This window comes from Lutra lutra, chromosome 18 (assembly GCF_902655055.1).
Source record: "Lutra lutra chromosome 18, mLutLut1.2, whole genome shotgun sequence".
Lineage (NCBI taxonomy): Eukaryota > Metazoa > Chordata > Mammalia > Carnivora > Mustelidae > Lutra > Lutra lutra.
Genome location: NC_062295.1, coordinates 21398026 through 21410266, shown reverse-complemented (window position 1 = coordinate 21410266; position 12241 = coordinate 21398026). Strand labels below are relative to the sequence as shown.

Below are 12241 nucleotides of genomic sequence, written 5' to 3'. Positions count from 1 at the left end.
CACCTCCCCTTCCAGTTTCCCCCAACTCCCTTCTCCTAACTCCCCATGTCCTCCATGCTATTTGTTATGTTCCACAAATAAGTGAAACCACATGATAATTGACTCTCCCTGCTTGACTTATTTCGCTCAGCATAATCTCTTCCAGTCCCGTCCATGTTGCTACAAAAGTTGGGTATTCATCCTTTCTGATGGAGGCATAATACTCCTTAGCGTATATGGACCACATCTTCCTTATCCATTCGTCCGTTGAAGGGCATCTTGGTTCTTTCCACAGTTTGGCAACTGTGGCCATTGCTGCTATAAACATTGGGGTACAGATGGCCCTTCTTTTCACTACATCTGTATCTTTGGGGTAAATACCAGTAGTGCAATTGCAGGGTGATAGGGAAGCTCTATTTTTAATTTCTTGAGGAATCTCCACACTGTTCTCCAAAGAGGCTGCACCAACTTGCATTCCCACCAACAGTGTAAGAGGGTTCCCCTTTCTCCACATCCCCTCCAACACATGTTGTTTCCTGTCTTGCTAATTTTGGCCATTCTAACTGGTGTAAGGTGATATCTCAATGTGGTTTTAATTTGAATCTCCCTGATGGCTAGTGATGATGAACAACATTTTTTCATGTGTCTGATAGCCATTTGTATGTCTTCATTGGAGAAGTGTCTGTTCGTATCTTCTGCCCATTTTTTGATATGATTATCTGTCTCTCTATCTTTTGCCTTTAAGGTGAAACCCACTGTCTCTTGCCCCGGCTCTCTGATGCTCCCTGACCCATCTTTGATGTCTTGCCAGGTTACCCTTGAACCCTCAACTGCAGCTTTACTGAATGGCTTTAAGGCTTTTCTCCCTGCCCTCCACCCCCCTACCCTGGCAAATGGTACTGAGGATAAGAAATGTCACAGATTGATGATTGATGTTACGACACATCCATTCACCAAGTGTACAGAACTGAACATTGGTGATGCGGCTGCTACCCACCCAGAGAGAGGCTGTGCCCTCGTGGAGTAGATCTCTTAGTGGAGCTTGAATTCCAGGCCTCCAGTTTCAGCTGAGGAATGCCTCCTGCCAGTCCACAGTCAGCAGGGTTCAAGCCCTGCTACTTTTCAAGCTCCCTGCCACCATTCCCCCTCCCTCTTAGCAAACAAACCATCCATCTGTTTCAAGAAGATTCCAGAAATTACAGTCTGCAGGAAAAACTCCACCCATCCTCCTTTTCCTCCCCACCTGAAATTCACACCTTCTTCCTACCTGTACCCCCCAAGACCAACCCCTCCAACCCTCCCAGGGATTCTGCTCTGGTGACTGTTCATCTGTCCTTACTGTTAATCTCTGCCTCTTTACCCTTTGTCATCACCATTTCAACATGCTCAAGAATAACAGTTTTAGAACAACCCTCCCCCGGGGCTGCACATCAGTCCTGCTCAGGGGTCCTCGAACATCACAGAACAATGGACATGGAATAACGTGGCGACTCCAGGAATCAAGACATTTTGAAACTTCCCCAGATGATTCTGTATCCAGCCAGGGTTCAAAATCATTGCTATTGTCTTATTGCTTTCCTTCCTGCCACAGAAAATCTGCTTAAAATTAGCCCAAGATACTGTCTCTGTTTTCCATCTTTTCCTCTTCCAAAGAGTCTTCGTAGCACAGACCTTAAAATCCAACATCTTTAAGATGTGTGTGGTTCTTATAGTAGAATAGTAAGATGTCTCACAGGAAAAGGCCAGTGGATAAAGACAGGGGATGAACGCTCCTTTAGTGTAAGCAAAGATGAGATTATCTACGTGCGATGGATGACCAGAGTGGGAGGCAGCGTTGCACTGAGGTGGAGGAATTCCCTGGCTTTAAGTCCCAGGTCCCGACCTTGAATTTCCACGAAGGCACTCCACCGCTCAAACAAACCTTTTGCAGTTTTGGTTTGTTTTTATTCCTTCCCAAGTCAAGTGGAGAGGCTGGTTATGCACATGTCTGCCCACCAAGTGCCAGCAATGGATAATAACCCCAAAGCATTCTTGGGTTCCTCCCTCAAGGATGGCTGAATCCCAAGGCAGTTTCCCAGGTGTCACCCCTTCCATCCATCTGAGCAGGTCCGGCTCAATGCTCATTCAGTCCTCCTGAAGCCTGACTTCTGCCTCTCCCTGCAGCGTCCTTTCTGCCATCCCCTACCTCGCACCATAGACTCCAGCCACACTGAGGTCCCTGCAGATGCGTGGATATGGCCTCTTTGGTCTCATTGCTTTTACCTGTACGGTTCCTCATGCCTGGAGCCTGCGTGTTTCCTACTTAGGTTTCCAGATTGACTCAGGATATATCCAAATTAATGACATGAATTTAAATATGACAGATGATGCTGGGTTGCTGAGTTTTTCATTGGTGATGTGAAAATGGTATTGACAGTTTTGGGGGAAGGTCCTTCAAGTGTATTATGTCAGTTTTATAATGGAAAATATATATTTTTTTTAGATTTTATTTATTTATTTGACAGACAGAGATCACAAGCAGGCAGAGAGGCAGGCAGAGAGGAGGAAGCAGGCTCCCTGCTGAGCAGAGAGCCCGATGTGGGGCTCGATCCCAGGACCCTGAGATCATGACCCGAGCCGAAGGCAGCGGCTTAACCCACTGAGCCACCCAGGCGCCCCTGGAAAATCTTTTTAAATTGTAACCACTGCACAATTTTCTTATATGTCCCATGATAATTAAGACTATGGACTTTGGAAGCCAAAATGTATGGATTGAAATCTTATTTCTACCATTTACTAGCCATGAGCCCGGGCAAATTCTTAATATCTGCGCATCCTAGCTTTGCTATTATGATTAAATGAGCTCATGGGAGTAAACCCGGTGGAGTGTTTGATGCTCTCATTGTCATCATGCATGAAAAGAGATGTCACATGGCACAAAATGTTTTATTTCGAGTCAGTCTCTGTACAGTTTGCATTAGCCAGGCCCAGTTAAGGAAACACAACTTGGAGCCATATTGATCCTTATGAAGCATAAACTCAGGCATTAAAAATTTATGACAGTACCTCTAGGTAAGATGATCTCTCGGGGGATCTTGTGTCTGCAGTTTTGCCTTGTCCACACTAGACAGAACTGCTGTTAGTTGAACTTGGGTAGATGTGGAGCGTCAAGAAGTTGAGAAAGATGGAGTTAATTGAATTTCTTCCAGAATAAGAGCCCATACGCAGGTCTGCTCTTTATACATGAAATCACTCTTTACTTAAGACTTACTTAAGTGAGTTGTTTATTAATGACTACTAATACATCTTCACCCATAACCAGACTGGGAAGTTCTCCCAAGGAAAGGATCATATCTCTTCCCCCACCCTGTTTCCCTACTATTTAGTAGAAAGCCTGGTAACTCTTTGGCCTTTCTAGATACCTGTGGAATGAATGATTGGATGAGTGAATAAATGAATGATGGATGAATGAGTGTGGGATGAGCTCATGACTAAAGCTTCAGCTTTTGCTCAACGTGAACTAATTCTAAACCTCGTACCTAGCGGTGTAGCAGGAGTGTCCTCTCTGAAACGTCATTCCTGTTTTGACCTCTTCACCATGGGTGGAATTTACTGCTTTCAGTAACTATCCTCGTTTATTTTCATTTATTGTCATTGTCTTGTGTTTTGGTGTTCACGGGCTGCACTCTAACAAGAAAACCACACGGTCAGGGATCTTGTTGACCACCATGTCTAGTTCAGGGCCTGACACATCGTTGAGATGAGATACGTATTTGTTGAATGAGGAAATGGCCATGCTTTGCTAGTGGGCAGCCTGCAGAGGGCCTTGAACGCTGAGCCCACTAACAAAACAGAGTGCTGGGGAGAAAGGAATGTTTAGCATCAACAGCCTGACTGTGGCTGGGTCAGGGCAGCCGGCGACATCACTGGAGGAGGAGCCTGGCAAAAAGAAACCCTCTACAGATCCTTGTGTGCCTTGTCCTTGTCTGAAAGTTTCAGAGGAGACAGCTACTAAGCGCACTGAAAAGGTCTAGTGTGTGGGTTAGCTCCCAGCCACGTCTCGTGACATTTGCAGTGCTAAAGGCAGAGGACAGCAATGACAGTAAGCAGTTAGTGAGTGCTTACTTAGGTCTGGCCATTATTCCAAGTGCCTGATTGTATTGATCACTGCTTCTTCGAATTGACCTTCTGAGGTGCATGCCATTATTGACCCCATTTTACAGATGAGGAAACAGAGGTACATAAGCACGAAATAACTGACCAAAGGTCACAGAGATGGAAAAGAGCAGATTTGGGCTCCAGTCCCTATGCTTTTAACCCCTTGGTTCACCAACAAATGCCACATCCTCCTGCCTCCTCCATCAGTGATCAGCACTCCCACCCCACCCACCCTTCTAGTCCTGCTCACTTCCCCCATTTCTCATCATACTCCAGCCACCTCAGAGCCTCCTTTTTGTGTTTTGAACTCATGAAGTTTGTTCTTACTTAAGGCTTTGGAAATCACTATTACCTCTGGCTTTAAAATGTGCTATTTTAGGGGTGCCTGGGTGGCTCAGTGGGTTAAAGCATCTGCCTTTGGCTCAGGTCATGATCTCAGGGTCCTGGGCTCGAGCCCCACATGGGGCTCTCTGGTCAGCAGTGAGCCTGCTACTCCCTCTTTCTCTGCCTGCCTCTCTGCCTACTTGTGATCTCTCTCTCTGTCAAATAAATAAATAAAATCTTTTTTTAAAATGTGCTATTTTATGTGACCCGATGATATTTTCATCATTAAGAGATTTGACTCAGGGGCCCTTGGGTGATGCAGTTGGGTGAGCGTCTGACTCTTGATCTCACCTCTGGTCGTGATCTCAGGGTCCTGAGATCAAGCCTGACGTCAGGCTCCATGCTTAGTAGAGTCTACTTGAGCATCTCTCCACCTCCCACTCGTTCTCTCTCTCTCTAAAATAAATAAATAAAATCTTTTACAACGAGAGATTTTACATAGAAATCAGGATAACCCAGGTTTATATATATATATGAAAATCCCAAGATGTGACAACAGAGACCTTGCATTCCCATACAACAGAAGTTTACTGATGCTGAGTCACAGTCAGCCCCTGTTTTTTTTTTCTTTTTTTTTTTAAAGATTTTATTTATTTATTTGACAGAGAGAGATCACAAGTAGATGGAGAGGCAGGCAGAGAGAGAGAGAGAGAGGGAAGCAGGCTCCCTGCTGAGCAGAGAGCCCGATGCGGGACTCGATCCCAGGACCCTGAGATCATGACCTGAGCCGAAGGCAGCGGCTTAACCCACTGAGCCACCCAGGCGCCCCAGTCAGCCCCTGTTTTAAGGCCACTTAGGATGAAACAAACACTTTCCACTTAACCACAGTCCCCACCCCTCCATACTGCACCACACCCAGGCGCTTCTGCTAGTTTATGGGACTTGCCTGACTTCTTTCGGCATTTAATGTGAGTACTACTTTGTCCCTATCTCGTCTACTGGGGCCAGAGTGGCCTGAAGACATGGAGAAGATCCTTTCCTAAAGCTGCTGGTTTTACATAAGACTCCCGGAGTACATTTTTATGTCTCTTGGGGTTCAGCACAAATTACCTTAAGGTCTGATTCAGCAGGTCTGGGGAGAGTCCCGAGAGTCTCCATTTGTAATGACCTCCCAGCTGATGCCATTGCAGCTGGAGCTCAGGGATTAAAAGAAATGTCGCGGGACGCCTGGGTGGCTCAGTTGGTTGGGCAGCTGCCTTCGGCTCAGGTCATGATCCCAGCGTCCTGGGATCGAGTCCCACATCGGGCTCCTTGCTTGGCGGGGAGCCTGCTTCTCCCTCTGCCTCTGCCTGCCATTCTGTCTGCCTGTGCTCGCTCGCTCTCCTCTCTCTCTGACAAATAAAATCTTTAAAAAAAAAAAAAAAAGAAATGTCGCATTTCTTCTTTTTTTAAACCCTTAATTTTTTTTTTTTAGATTTTATTTATTTATTTAACAGAGAGTGAGAGAGAGAGAGATCACAAGTACGCAGAGAGGCAGGCAGAGGGGAAGGAGGGAAGCAGGCTCCCCGCCGAGCAGAGATTCCAGATGTAGGGCTTGATTCCAGGACCCTGAGACCATGACCTGAGCCGAAGGCAGAGGCTCAACCCACTGAGCCACCCAGGCGCCCCAACCCATTTTTTTTAAAAAAGATTTTTTTTTTTAAATCCTTGCTGCTGATTTTCCAGTCTTTTATTGAAAAACATATTTTAACAAATAATCGTTAATTGCAGACACTCAGAAGTTTAGAGCAGGATGCTGCTGGAAGTACCTTAGAGATTACCCTGATGGAACAGAAAAGGACCCAGAAGCCCAGAAAGAGGCCGTGATGAGCTCGAGGCCACATAGGAAAGCAGTGGCAGAGTCAGACTTGAGACCAGTTGCTTTGATTCTCTTCGCTACAAATCTCTGTGTGGCAGCCTACAAACTACAGGATCAGAGAGCAAGCTGTGAGCCGCACATCTGTCCCTGCAGTGGGTAAAAAGTCCCTAGGGCACTTGCATTAATAGTGCACAGCAGTTCCCGTGCACCCACCCCCTTATTTGTCGGGAGGGGCACGATTATCTCTGCATTCAGGCTGGGGGCGAACCGTCCACGTAGGCTCATTAAGAAGTTATGTTTAAAAGCCGGACTGAAGCTTTAGGTCATTTATAATCTACTAAATATTTTAAGTGTATATGTCTTAAGGCATCTGAAAATTACAGGGATATTTCATGGTCTCATTTAGGGGTATATATCTGGTTGGCTAGACGTGGTCCTGGCTGTGGGCGGATCTGTTTTGCTTGGGAAAAACAGTGGCTAAGTAAAAAGCTGGAAAATCCAATAACTGAAACGCGGAGTGGCGGAAGGCGGCGCCGCGTGGGAATGTACCTGATAGGCGAGCACGCGTGGTCCTGTAGGAAAGCAAAGCCAAGGCCGTAGGTGGGGCTGAGGTCAGACCTGAGGTGGGCCATGGAGACAGAAATGATGGGGGCACATAAAACAGGAGCAGCCTAGACAGACTTTAGGGTCCACGGGGCACAGGATCTAAGGCGGTCCCGGTCAAGTATCAGGGAAAATGGACTGGCCCCATGAGCGTTGGTCTTTTTCTTTGCTTTAAAAAAGAATCTTGGAGCACCTGGGTGGCTCAATGGGTTAAAGCCGCTGCCTTCGGCTCTGGTCATGGTCCCAGGGTCCTGGGATCGAGCCCCACATCGGGCTCTCTGCTCAGCTCGGGGCCTGCTTCCTCCTCTCTCTCTGCCTGCCTCTCTGCCTACTTGTGATCTCTTGTTTGTCAAATAAATAAATAAAATCTTAAAAAAATAAATAAAAATAAATAAATAAAAATAAAAAAGAATCTTGATTTCCATAATACCCATATGGTTACAAAGTAAACAATGAAATAATTCAGACCATAAAAGAGGTAATAAGGTGAAAATAATTCTCCCCCTCACCCCAGTCTAACCTCCAGTCTCCAAGTCCGCCAGTCCCTGTTTCCAGAGGCAACAACCATGTCCAGTTTTTTTATGTACCTCTCGAGATACATTACACATACACATTTATTTTTACACTGATGGGAGGATATTATAAACTCTGTTCTACACATTTTTTCCCCGTGTCTATCAATATATCATATATCTTGAATATCATTCCATATCAGTATGTAGGGATCTCCCTTATTATTTTAACAGTTGCATGGTATTCTGTTAAAATGTAGCACTGTAATTTATTTAACCTGTCCTTTATGGATGGATTGCCATGTTATTTCCAGTCTTTTGCTACCACAAACAGTTCTGCAAAGAATATCTTGGTACGACTGTCTCTACATCACGCATGAATATATCCGTAGAATGACTCTTAGAAGTGAAACGACTGGGTCAAGTGTGTGTCTGGATTGCTCATTTTGATAGGTTTTGTCGAAATTGCCCTTCAGAGAGATTGCACCGCATTTATACTCTCCCCAGGAATGTGTGCTGGTGCATTTTCTCACACCCTCGCAAACAATCTGTCGAGGTATAATTCACCAACAGTAATGTGTGCAGACCTTAACTGTACAGTGCAGTTGGTTTTGACGGACACATAAACCCGTGGAACCTACACCCGAGTCAAGACCGAGAATCATTCCATCACTTCTGAAGGCTTTCTCATGCCCCTTCCTCTTTCTCTCAGCTCTTGCTCCAAGAAGCTTGGCTCTGATTATTATCACCATCGATTTTGTTCCTAAACTTCATTTAAATGGAGTTTCACTCTGTGTACTCTCTTGTGTCTGACTTCTTTTGACTGATAGAGGGTCTGTGAGATTCATACATGCTATTATCATGTTCATCCATTTTCATCGCTGAATAGTGTTCCATTGTGGGGCCATACCAAGATTGGGCAATCTATTCTCTTGGTGCACATTTGGGTTGTTTTCCAGCTCAGGCTATTATAAATAAAGCTGTCAATAACATTCTTGAACAACTCCTTGTGTGGAAGTATGCTTTCACTTCCTTTGGATACATGTCTGGGAGTAGAATAATCATAGGGTAAATGCATATTTAGCTATATATAGTGTGTAAGGCACTACAGGACTGTTTCTCCAAGTGGCTGTACTGTTCACACTCCCAGCAGTAGTACATCAGAGTTCTGTAGTGTCTCTACCTGCTCCCTGATATGTGGTGCTGTCAGTCTTTTACATTCTGATCATTCTGTTGGGTGAAGCTTCATCTCACTGTTTTAATGAGTGTTTCATGTGTTTCAGTGAGTTTCCAGTGGAGCACCTTTTCATGTGCCTGTCAGCCATTCATGTATCTTTGTTTTTTTGTTTTTTTTAAAGATTTTATTTATTTATTTGACAGAGATCACAAGTAGGCAGAGAGGCAGGCAGAGAGAGAGAGGAGGAAGCAGGCTCCCTGCTGAGCAGAGAGCCCGATGTGGGGCTTGATCCAGGGACCCTGGGAACACAACCCGAGCCAAAGGCAGAGGCTTAACCCACTGAGCTACCTAGGCACCCCCATTCATGTATCTTTGTAAAATATCTCTTCAAGTCTTGACAATTTTGGGGGGGTTGTTTGTCTTTTGTTATTGATTTGTAGAAGTTCTTTGCATATTATAGATACCATTCTTTTGTCAGATATACAGTTTCATCCAGCCTGTGGCTTACCTATTTTTTTTAATGATGTAACTTGATGAGCAAAATTTTAAAATGTTGGTGAGTTCCAATTTATTTTCTTTTATGGTTAGCACTTCTTCTTTCCTAAAATATCATTGCCAGAGTTGTAAAGTTATTCTCCTATGTTCTTTTTTTTTTTTTTAAAGATTTTATTTATTTGAGAGAGAATGAGTGAGAGAGAACATGAGAGAGGAAAAGGTCAGAGGGAGAAGCAGACTCCCCAAGGAGCTGGGAGCTCGATGCGGGACTCGATCCTGGAAGTTCAGGATCATGACCTGAGCCCAAGGCAGTCGCTCAACCAACTGAGCCACCCAGGAGCCCTCCTATGTTCTTAATAGTCTTAGCTTTTAAGTTTAGTCTGTGATCCATCTTGAATTAGGTTTTTGTATATGGTATGAGAAAGAGAGCAAGGTTCATTTTTTCCTCCATGTTTATTCAGTTGTTCCAATGCTATTTGTTTAAAAAAAAAAAAAGTTTTCTTTCTGCCATTTAATTGCTTACCCACTTTAGTGAAAAAAAAAATCTAGTAAATGTGGGGCTTTTTCTGGCTTTTCTCATCTGCTCAGTGATCCTTATGCCAATGTCATATTCTCTTGAATGCCGTAGTTTTATTACGAGTCTAGAAATCGAGTTGTAGGAGTCCTTCAAATTTGTTCTGTTTCAAGATTGTTTTGCCTATATTCAGTCCACCTTTTCCTGACTGAGGGCCCTTGAATGAGTTCTCTAATTTCTTTATTCCTCCCTCCCTCCCTCCTTTCCCTCCTTCCTTCCTTTTTTCAAGATTTGATTGATTGATTGATTGATTTACTTTAGAGAGAGAGCTGGAGCTGGGGGAGAAGCAGAGGGAGAGGGAGAGAACCTGAAGCAGACTCTGTGCTGAGCAGGGAGCCCGATGCAGGCTCCAATCTCACAACGCTGAGATCGTGACCTGAGCCGAAGCCAAGAGTCAGATGCTTAACCAATTGAGCCACCCAGGCACCCCTCCTTTTGAAATTTTATCTCCATTCCAGATTTGAGGAAACTAAAGTACAGAGAGACTCAAGTGATCCAGGCAAGGTCCATAAGGGTCTTTATTTAACCTTGCTCTTGATCGGGAGTCCAGCCAGTCTTCCTTACATCATACCTCGTGCTCTGCACCTTGCCCTACACGTCTCGTCCTCAAGCTACCCTGCTTCTCCCTGCTCACGTCCTGCCTCTGCTGTTTCCCGCTGGGGGACCTCTGACGTCACCTAACATTTTTGAACTTCCGTTTCACCTCTGTCAAAAACAAAAAGGCACAATTAAAATATTATCGATAATGATGTGGAAATAAATGAAGACCACCCAAAGGCGAACAGAAACTGCTGATTCAGAGCTTGCTGTAACGAGGGAGATGGGTGCCGTCCAGCACTCCTGTTGACCAGAAATGCAAATACTGTCCAGGGGCCGGGAAAGCGTCATCGTGAGAGAGGCTTCAGTAGGCCCCATGTGGAGGTGGTTGGGTAGGGAAAATGGTGGTGAGAAAACTAGTAGTATCTTAATGTTCTTGCCTTGGGAGGAACGTTTGGCTTTCTCTGGTTGGTCCTGAGTTGGAAGCTACGGCAAAAAAAAAAAAAAAAAAGGAAATGGCAGTTGTTAACCAAACCCTATTTTAGGCTCGAGTGTTCCAGAGGTTGCGAGTAGAGTTCTACTGTCATATGTGGTCTGACCATTGTCTGTGTTTCTATAAGTGTCTCAATGACAACATAACTTACGCATCCTTTAAGATGAATTTGAGCAACACAGCATCCAGCACGTAATAGGTGCTCAGCAAATGTGGTTGAATTGGAGTCTAATTTGCCACGATGGGAAGGATTTACATGCTGCCTGAACAAAGGGACTATCACCTTCAGATGCGATCGCACTCCCTGGAGGGGTGTGGATGGTACTCCCCTGCTGGCGAGGACATACCACACCCTACTCCAGTGATCCCTCCGGTAGGACTGGGCCCTTTCAGAGCTTTCTCTGTTGCCATAGTTCTCCATCCCAGCCACATGTTGTAATCACCTGGAGACTCATAACAAAAATACTGATGCCTGATGCTGAGCCTTTTGCTCTAGAGTAGGGCTTGGCCATGGTTTTCAAGTGAGATTTTTAATGTGCAGCTGGAACTGAGAACTACTGGCCCAAAACATTAATTCTGTATTTTCCAACATGCATATGTTATACATTATTGCGTGCCCAAGCCAATGCCAGGCTCAGAGATAAGATCACCTGTTCATTGATTCGTTCAGCTCTCAGAACACAGTGCCTGCAGGGTGCTCAGAGCTCTGCTGGGAGCAGTATGAGTGGCGAACTCCCCCTTTCGTTCCGTGTGCTGGCTGAGAGTGTCTAGGCTTTGGGGGTCAAGCAGTCATGGGCTCCAGTATAAATCTACCTTTTCCCTCTCCTGTGATATTGCATAAGTCCTTCTGACTTATCACCTACATGGACCTAGATAAGGCTCAAACCTTCTGGAGGATCAGTTTTCTTGCCTATAAAATTGAGCCATAGTAGTTGGGGTTTTGTCAGGAAAACAGAAATCACACTAGGTATTTCAGATAGAGAGGATTTAATGCAGGGATTTGGTTACTCAGGTGTTAGGGACCTGAAAGCACAAAAAGGGGAGGCCACAGTGTCCTGAATATTAGAAATGCAGGAAGTGGCAACAGTTTCCTAGTTCTGGGGACTGAAAGGGAAGAGGGAACATAACCAAATGTAAGAGGGCATAAGAGGATCCTTGTAGGTGGGCCCTTGGACCTTGAAGAGAAGTCCTGCCAGGTGGCCGGTGTTTACTTCTTTGGGGACACTGAGTGGCCAGTGTTGGGACTGGCTAGATTGTCAGCTGTCTTCTGCTGTTGGGGGGATATTACAGAAGCTAGACAAAAGCGAGCCCCTTCTCGCTTCCTTCCAATCCTCCAGCAGGGCCTCCTCCCAGAAAACCCAACAGAAATCCAGGCATCAGGGAATTCTGGAAAATGTGGCATGCAGACCTCCAGTCCCCTAATCACAGAGTGGAACAGAAGCTGGCAAAGCAGGGGTCACTGGCCAGATCTGGCCTCCTGCTTCCTTGTGTGTAGCCCACAAATGAAGAATGGTTTTCTGTTTTGTTGTTGTTGTTGTTGTTTACATTTTTA

The 12241-nt window shown here is 45.2% G+C and overlaps 1 long non-coding RNA gene across 1 annotated transcript in view; it reads left to right on the top strand.

The window, feature by feature from the left end:
- LOC125090983 (uncharacterized) overlaps positions 1-12241 on the top strand; it is a 207117-nt gene that overhangs the window by 174700 nt on the left and 20176 nt on the right. The window lies entirely within an intron of this gene.